This window comes from Emys orbicularis, chromosome 1 (assembly GCF_028017835.1).
Source record: "Emys orbicularis isolate rEmyOrb1 chromosome 1, rEmyOrb1.hap1, whole genome shotgun sequence".
Classification (NCBI taxonomy): Eukaryota; Metazoa; Chordata; order Testudines; family Emydidae; genus Emys; species Emys orbicularis.
Genome location: NC_088683.1, coordinates 114,077,588 through 114,085,202, shown reverse-complemented (window position 1 = coordinate 114,085,202; position 7,615 = coordinate 114,077,588).

The window sequence follows — 7,615 nt, the reverse complement described above, 5'->3', positions numbered from 1 at the left end:
TAAGACATGTGGTAAGCTCACATCCACAGATAGTATGGCTGCAATGTTTGGACATTGTATGACTGTATATGCAGTGTGTTTGTTTTTGTACCGTATATATTTGTATGTTCAGCACATGTGCAAATACATTAGCTGCACTGTGTCCTTGCAAGTACAGCCTGTTTGCATGTGCTGTGTTTATGTCCAGCATATGCATATGTCTATGTGTGTGAGTTTATCTGCAGCCTGCATGTACATGATACATGTGTATGTAAATGCAGCATGTGAACATGGTATTATCTGCTGTGTACACACATTTGCATGTGTGTGCAGGTCTCCTCCCCCAAAGGTGCATAAGTACATAAATGTGTAGATGAATTCCCACTGGCTGTGTGATGCTCCAGTGGAACGGGAGGGAGGCTTTGCATTCCTGTCCACTCTACCACACCGTGGGGGCAAACCTGCATTGAATTGGCTTCTCGCTGATGAGAACCATTTCTTCCCGGCTGCCTTTGGGCCTGATCCTCAGAGAGGCTGAGCACAGCCAGCTCCTATTGACATCAATGGGAGCTCAAGCTGCTCAACCCCTCCCATAATCAGGACCTTGGCACCTAGCCCATCCAGCCCACGCGCACAGAGGGGTCTAAGGACACAATGAATTAGCTGAGGCAAAGAAGACATTAGTGCACAAGTGACATATCTCAATATAATTTCTAAAACTCTATGAATCGGACAGATAAAATACTTCTGGTCTATTTTTGTTACAAAATATTAGCCATTTGGATTCTTTGCTAGGTGTGACCACACCGCTGTTCCCAAAGGAAGCTGCTCGGAAGGATATTTACAGCAGGAAACAGATACAGACAGACAGGTGCTCTCAAAAGCCTACACATAGGTAACATTTGTGTTTTAAAAAAGAAACATTCAGATGGAATGTGCCATGTGGCGAAGGTGTGAGACCCTGATGCCGTAAAAGCCGCTGTCCCAGGCGTGGCTGCTGAAAAGCAGTCGGGAGAAAATGGGCTAGAGCCTTTAGAGAATTACAAATAGATCCCAAGAAACATTTCTGGCAGCTCCAGGCTCCTGTCCTTAGCATGAGCTGCTAGAGCAGCGGGCGCAGCATAAGCTAAGTCAGCAAAGAAGTCTGATTTGCATTCCCCATTTCAAAGCAGAGATTCTCCCAAGTAGCAGCTTGTGGCAGCCAGGATTGAACTGTGTTTTAGAAGCCCCACAAACATATGACAATAATTCCAGATTGAGCCTTCTAAAAAATACTCAAGTATTATAGACCAATAGCCCCAAAATACTGCAGAACATGGTTGAGTTTTTGAAGAAGGGGATTTGGAGTCACTTAGATGCCACTTTACAACCAAACACATAAAGGGTAACAATGGATGCTGTGGAATTCCTTCTGGGATTTATGAAAATCCATATTAAAAAAATACTGTAGTATTGTACAGCCATGGCCCAAATACTCTTGTATCTGCTGGCCTGATTCTCCCCTCTCTCTCTTTCATCCCAGTGTTGCCCTGGGGTAACAGCCAAAGTTACTGATAATTTACACAGGTGTAAGAGAAGAATCAGGACCAGAGAGACATCTTCTGGGCTAATGTAAAGGGACAGAGTGCCTTCCACTTTGTTTTACCCCAGAGGAGGTTTTTGCTCCTTGTGTGCTGGACCATTACTGTACAATGCTGTGTTGTTTGTTTAATATGCAATGATCTGAATGTAGCAGCAAATCATCACTTCAGTTTGGCTTATCTAATTTCTGCAGCAGGCGCGCCTGCCTGATCTCACAATCCAAAATCTCCTGCCAGTCTCACAGTCAGAAAAACCATTGTGTGTGGGTTGGTGATTTTCTTTGGGCCACATTTCTCACAGCAAGAGGTGGATTGTTTCTTGCTTTTCCCCAGGCCTTTCGCTAAAATGTTTGTTCAATCTCTTTGTCTAACGGCACCCTGCCAGTGATCAGATTATGTGCAGTGGTGTCTACTTGCAGAATTATAAGTATACTGAGTGTGTGTATGTCTGTCCATCTGTGGATAGGGAGTAGTGGGGCTCAGGAGTACAATAGGCCAGATGGTGTATATACACATTTTAAAGTGCTTGTAACTCTCTTAGACGAACCCAAAGGAAAATCAGCAGAGGGTCTCTGGTCACAGTCCCAGAGGGCTCAACTACACAATGGATTTTAGAGCAACCCCTTCTACTAAAGGAATAAACCAAATAACCCTTGCCAATTAACCTTCACGGAAACAGGCTGCATGTCCAGCAGTGTAGAAGCCAACTAGAGGAGGTGGTATGGTATGTGATTGCTTCCCTGACCAAATCTCCATACCAGAAGCAGTCTTTGGTAGGTCAGGGAAGTGGAGCTCCCTCACCCTACTACACCCCTTCACCCCATGTATTGGTAAATCCTAGCACTACTGTTAGCTTGCTTCTGGATTCTCTGTAACTTGAAGCCTTTAAATCAAGATTTGAAGAGTTCTATAACTCAGCCTGAGGTTACAGGCCTAGTGCAGGAGTGGGTGGGTGAGGGTCTGTGGCCTGTGATGTGCAGGCCGGACTAGATGATCATGATGGTCCCTTCTGACCTTAAAGCCTATGAACTGAGGAGTCCTTTATCCAGTGTTAAGGGGGTGGGGGGAAGGACGCAGACTCAGGAAAGCTTCCTGCTTTTTATGTTGTCTTAACTTCGCCAATTAATTATTAATAATGCAAATCTCTCTTCTAGGAACTTCACATTGTTATGAATATTTTATCTAAAATAATTATTTTATCAAATACTTTAAGGTGTTTTGTTGTCACTTTGTGTTAAGTGTCAAATAAAATCCAATTTATTTAAACACACACAAACCTTCACTGGCTTAATGAACTCTGGGAAAAATCAGCCTTCCTTCAAGGCTGAGAGATAAGCCTGGAGAAGGACGAAAACTACCAGAGATGCTTAGACGCTGTCATCTCCACATCAGTAGTGGGTAAAAATAAAATGCTACCAACTGCTAGCTAGCAGCGAGATGGCAAATTCCACCTGTAGGATTTCCCAGTAAGCTAAGGCCCAGTCAAACGAAATCCTGCCTATAGCTAGTCTGGAAGGGCTCACCCACTCCTCACTACAAAGCCAGATGGCATGGGAGTCAGTCTGCATTTCAGAGCCCGCTGCAGGAGAGGGTAGCTGAAAGTCAGGCCATGTAACATTGGCCACAGTGAAAGCTCAGCACTGCAAAGAAGGGGGCCTTAAAACTGGTCCCACTAAAGGTGGGGGGGCAGTTTCTCAGGCGCAAGAGCTTCCTAATCTTGGGCCCTTACAGCTTCCAGGCCCCTGCCTTGCCCACAGACTGGGAGGGCTCATCATAAGCATCCTCTGCGTGGTGCCTGTTTGTTTCCCTTTAATCTGTATTTGGCATTAAGTATAAAAGCAGAGGCATTACATCCTGCTTCGGACAGAAAAACAAAGCCAAGAAAGCAGCATCTGCAGGTGTGTGTACACGGGACGCTCACTGAAACGGGGTGTATGTGTGTTCCAAATGTGGGGATAGAGCAGCAAGTGCTGGGCTTGTTACCAGGCTTTTTGCCAATACCTAGGCACTGTCCTGGGTGCCCCAGCGAAATACAGCGTGTCTCCCCCCCCAACCCTGCCTGGGAGTCAGGCTGACATCCCACAGCGCGTGGCTTTCATGACCCTGATCCAGAAACTTTTTCATCCTCATCCCGTTCAAACCCTGGCTGATCACAAGCCCTTCAAGCCGAGTGTCCTGGCAGAGCCCACTGACATGTGAAAGGATGTGGGACAGCCCGACATGCAGGGCCTGACAGATCACAGCCTTTGCTTCTGTGAATAGCCCCACTGAACTCAAGGGGATGGAGCCAACTGGGGTAAAAGCCCTCCTGTAACTGACTCAACCCTACGTTCCCTGATGAATCAAGCACTGTCCTCCACAATCCCCCACCTCCAGGTGACCGACAAGAAAACTGCGGTGTCACCAGCCAGCACCAGGCTCCCGTGTCTCAGCCGCACGTGGCAAGGAAAAATCGTCTCTCTCTCTCGCACGCTTTTTAAAAATCTAAAATAAGGACCTAAAACTTGTTCTGCCCTATTTTCAAATTCTAAAGTTGCTCTGCTTAAGCCGAGCGAGCGAGACCAAAGCCTTTAAGCTAATTAATACCTGCTCCTCCCCGCTGCGTGGGGAGATTTTTTTTCTAAAAATACAGCCCTAGCCCATTTTAATGCCGGCTTTCTGCATGTCAGTGTGACCGATAAGCGAAAGGAGCTGAGCTGTCATCTCCCTCTGGAGCGCTGAAAGTTGGCTTAGGGGGAGGGGGAGGGATCCCAGTGTGTGCAAAGGGTGGGAGTGTGAGGACAGGACCAAATTCCCATAAGGGAGCTTTAAGCGGGGGCAACAGACTAGCCAAGCAGGAGGCCGTGTTTAAAGCGTGAGTCCCCAAGGCTGTCAGGAAGGTTGGCTCCAAACATCCCCCTCCGTGCAACACTGAATGGAAAGGACCAAATGAAGGGATTTTCCATCCCAGAAGGTGAACTTAACATTTGGCTTTTTCTCAAGAGCACAAATTCCAGTGAGAAGGAGACACAAAATCAGCTGGGAGAGGACATGGGTGCGGTTGGGGCTGAGGGAGTCCTCCAGGTGTGGGAGCATACTCCTTTGTGCCAGAAAAGACCACCCTGTGTGTGTGTCTGTGCGCGAGCACCCTGGATCCAGACAGTGCTAGCTCTTTGAGAGAGCAGCCACCCCAGAAAGCTAATCTCTCCCTTCTGTGCCCCCAGAACAACTTGGTGTTTCCTTTCCTAAGCATGCGCCGAGCATACTCTACCACACAGGTGTATTTACATGTGATGAGTTCCGCTGGGTCTCAGCAAAGCTGTTGTGGTACAGTGGCCCAATTTAACAACAGAAAGCATTTTGGTGTTCAAAGTGAGGCCATCATTGGGTTCTACCGCAGCTTGGGACAGTCTCCCCTTCTCCTGCTCGCTCTCTCTCAGAACTGGCTGCTGTGAGAGGAGAAGATACCAAAGGGCTGTGAGGCGGAAGCATGTGATGAGTCTCACAAGTTCTCAGCTCCAGCTTAGCAGGCAGCAACGGTGGCAGCAGTGTTGGGGACAGTAGCTCCTCCCCCCACCCCACCCCACCCATGCTCTACCCAAAGTTGGTGCTCTGAAAGGTGAGTCTGTTCCCGTCAGAACCCGTCAAAGTTTCGTGTGATAAAATCTGTGGCAGGGGACAGGCGAGGTGGAGGAGAGGGGTGAGGAGGAGAAAGAGGGGCCGAAATAGCAAACAGAAGACACAGAGCAAACAAAGCAGAGAATCAACAAGCTCACTGGGAGCAGGGTGGCAAAGAACTATGGTGGGGTCCATGGAGTGAGTTGGCGTGAGCGGCTGGGCGGGAGGCTCAGGTGGAAGTGTGAGCTCCAGGACTGGCAGTTTCTATAAAGAGCTCTTCACAATTACCATCATCTCAGGGCAGATGGGGAGGAGTTAGGTCTGTTCAGGTTTGGTTTTTCTTCTCTTTTACTAAAAAATAAATCCCAAACTAGATCTCTTTGTAGACAGAAAGGGTCCTGGGGAAAATCTGTGCTGTTTGGTGGTGCTGGTGGTGTGGCTACACTAGACTGCGTGATCCACTGGAGTACCTACGCCTATGAAGCAGGGAGCTGGGGGGGAAGTACTGGTGTGGGTGGTTGTAGGGTGGTGGTGGAGGCGGAAGTGGGGGCTGATGGATGATTTTCACTGGGGTCCCTTGGAGCCCGCTGCCTGCACTGCGCAACGGGGTGGAGCTGCAGGAATCGGAGGAGACGTAGCGGGTCAGAGTCTGGTTGAGGGCCGGCTCCATACGAGCGAGGCACGGCTTGTCCAAGACAATGACTTTGACAATCTGCTGGCACTGTACAAGTGTCCCCGCCGAGGCGGGATAGGAGGGTACCAATGCTGTCTCCAGCCTCTCCCATGGCATGTTAGGACGCGTGCTGGCCTGCATTCCACTCTCGGGCCCCAGGACGGAGTTGTGCTGGTACGTTTGAAGCCTGTTGTGAATTGACACCTAGTTTAGAAACAGTCAAAGAAGCATTAAATGTTACAAGACATTTTCCCATCTGCTACTACTGGCTGCCCTGAGCCCCACAATCTCTCATTTGCATCAACCATAACCCACCCAAAGCATGATCCCCAGCCACAGCTCTATCTCCCCTCCCATGCCCCAGCTAGAACTAAGGTGCCCTCTTGTTGCCATCACATGAAAGGCAGGGTCAGCCTTTCCAAATGCAATGCAAACGTTGATTATCCAAACCTCCTGGGGCGTGTGAATGAGTTCTGATAGTGGGAGCCTCTGAGAATTCTCATTGTATTGAATTGACCTCGGGGGCTGTGCCCTGGCTCCAGGAAGCAGGGCAGGCGGGTTGGTGAGCAGGGTTTCAGATAATCAAGGTTGTACAGTTCTGCAAAATGACATTGGCTGAGGCTCAGCGCGAGACTCGTGCCTGTCCCGGCACCCCATCTCCCTGAGCAGGAAGGTGCACAACATGATTTGCTAAGCTGTTTACAAAGAGAAAAAAGCAGAAATCTGACATATTCCAGCAAACTGCGGCTCCCGCTGATCCATTTGATGGTTTGTAAGTGAAAGGAAATGAGTTAAAAGCAATTACCCATCTAGCTAGTACAATGATAAAAGAAACGTATGATGAAATGGCAGCAGATTAGATAATCTCAGAGAAAATGGAGATGCTCTTTTGCTGATGCGAATTACTGGGCGATCAGAAGGAAGAGGGGAAAGGAAGAGAGGCTTTAGGGGTCTCCATGGACCTGAAGAGAGTCCCCCATGTATGGGCACCCACTGATTCCAGAGTGAAAATGGGACGGGAGCTCAAATGTAATGGAACTCCCCCGGGGCACAGGGGTCGGCAGGGCAACAGGCCGGCTCCCAGAAGTGGGTGGCTGCAGGGCAATGAAGCAAGTGGGGCTCTCCTGGGAGGACTGGCTGATGGCAGAGCTCTCCCTGCCCATGGGTGTCTGCCAGGTGATGGAGATCCCCGGGGGGGGAGGGGGCAGGGGGTTGGCTGGCAGCAGGGAGGAAACAAGACTCCCTCATGGGGACTGGGTGATAGTACAGTTCCCCCCGCCAATGGATGGCTGCAGGTAGAGGCGCTCCCCATGGGGGGATGGGTAGCTGCTGGGCTTCCCCGGGGCACTGATTGGCTGTAAGGAAGTGAAGCTGCCTCCAGAACTGGATCACTTTTGGGGGGGGACAGAATTCTGACATGGGAAAAAGTGTCTGCAGGTTGCTGGTGCTTCCCCACAAGAGTAGGTGTGTGGAGGACGGTGGCAGAATGTACGTCTGCTGGCAGATGGCACGACCCACTGGGAACCGGTGTCTATGAGGAATGGAGCGCTCATGGGAAGCTGCAGGGTAACGGAGCTTCCCTCAGGAATGGGGATCTTTGAGGTGATGGAGCCTCCCCTAGGAAAGAGTGGCTGCAGGGCCTGAAGTGCTAGCAGCACCCCAACCCACTGAGGCAATGAGCTGCAGGGAAACATCAGTCCCAGTGGAAACTGGAAGCTGAGGACTGAAAGCACCTACCTCAGGAAATGGTTGTCTGCAGGGAAATGCAGCTTCCTCTTCCCTCAAA